Genomic DNA, 1,271 nt, shown 5'->3' on the forward strand with positions numbered 1-1,271 from the left:
CCGAAAGGCTCATTCTACAGTCGAGTATGAGGGGTATGTATGTGTAGGTTTATCAGTAGGTATGCCCCTCTTTAAAATAAAAATAGAAAATAAAAATTATGTACTAAATAGAAAAATAATGTCAACTATAATAAAAAAAATTAAAACTTATACTTTTCAAAAATATTTAAACAAGATATTTAAATAAACTATTTCAAGATCTATGTTAACTAATATATTTCAATATCAATTTCATAAAATGAAAACTATGTTCTAAATAAAAAAATAATATCAGCTATAATTAAAAACACAAAAGACTTGTACTTTTAAAAAATATTTCAAGAAGAGATTTAAATAAACTAATTGAAAATCTATGTTAACTAATATAAGTCGATATCAACTTCTTATATATCTATATATAGAAAAAAATGTTAAAATAAAATATTTTAATATTGTATATAAAAAAATATTCAATTTGGGTTATCAATAAAATATTTTAATAAAATTGATATTGACATATAGTTAGAAATATATTAATAATAAAAAATCATTTTAATTTGCATAACTAAATGTCTCGATTGTACATGTGATGTAAAATATCTTTTATTTGGTCCTATATATAATCTATTTATCATTTAAAAATAAAATTTATTACACAATGAAAAATAACCCATTTTATGTTGCACTCTTAAGAAGTTTGCACGCGAAAAAATTTGATCCCTCTCAACTCATGTTAGATCAGTACTTAAGATGGGTCTATGTTGGTTGGGCCCAAAGGCTCATTGGTATGAGGGGATGTGTAAGTTTGTTCGTCCGTCTTCCTTTAAAATAAAAAATAAAAAATAAAATTTATGTTCTAAATAGAAAAATAATGTCATTTATAATTAAAAAACAAATTAAAACTTAATACTTTTAAAAAATATTTCAACAAGAGATTTAAATAAACAATTTGAAGATCTATGTTATGTAATATATGCAATATCAACTTCATAAAAGATAATGTCAGATATAATAAAAAAATAAAAAATAAAACTTATACTTCCCAAAAATATTTCAATAAGAGATTTAAATAAACTATTTGAAGATGTATGTTAACTAATATAAGCCGATATCAACTATATATATGTGTGTGTGTGTTAAAATAAAATATTTTAATGTCGTATATAAAAAAATTAATATTCAATGTTGGTTATCAATAAAATATTTTAATAAAAATTAATATTGACATATACTTAAAAAGATTAACAATAAAAAACCATTTTAATTTGCATGATAAAATGTCTAGATGTACA

Source organism: Pinus tabuliformis, chromosome 2_1, assembly GCF_031772625.1.
Source record: "Pinus tabuliformis cultivar Carrire ecotype Pingquan chromosome 2_1, CPIR1, whole genome shotgun sequence".
NCBI lineage: Eukaryota > Viridiplantae > Streptophyta > Pinopsida > Pinales > Pinaceae > Pinus > Pinus tabuliformis.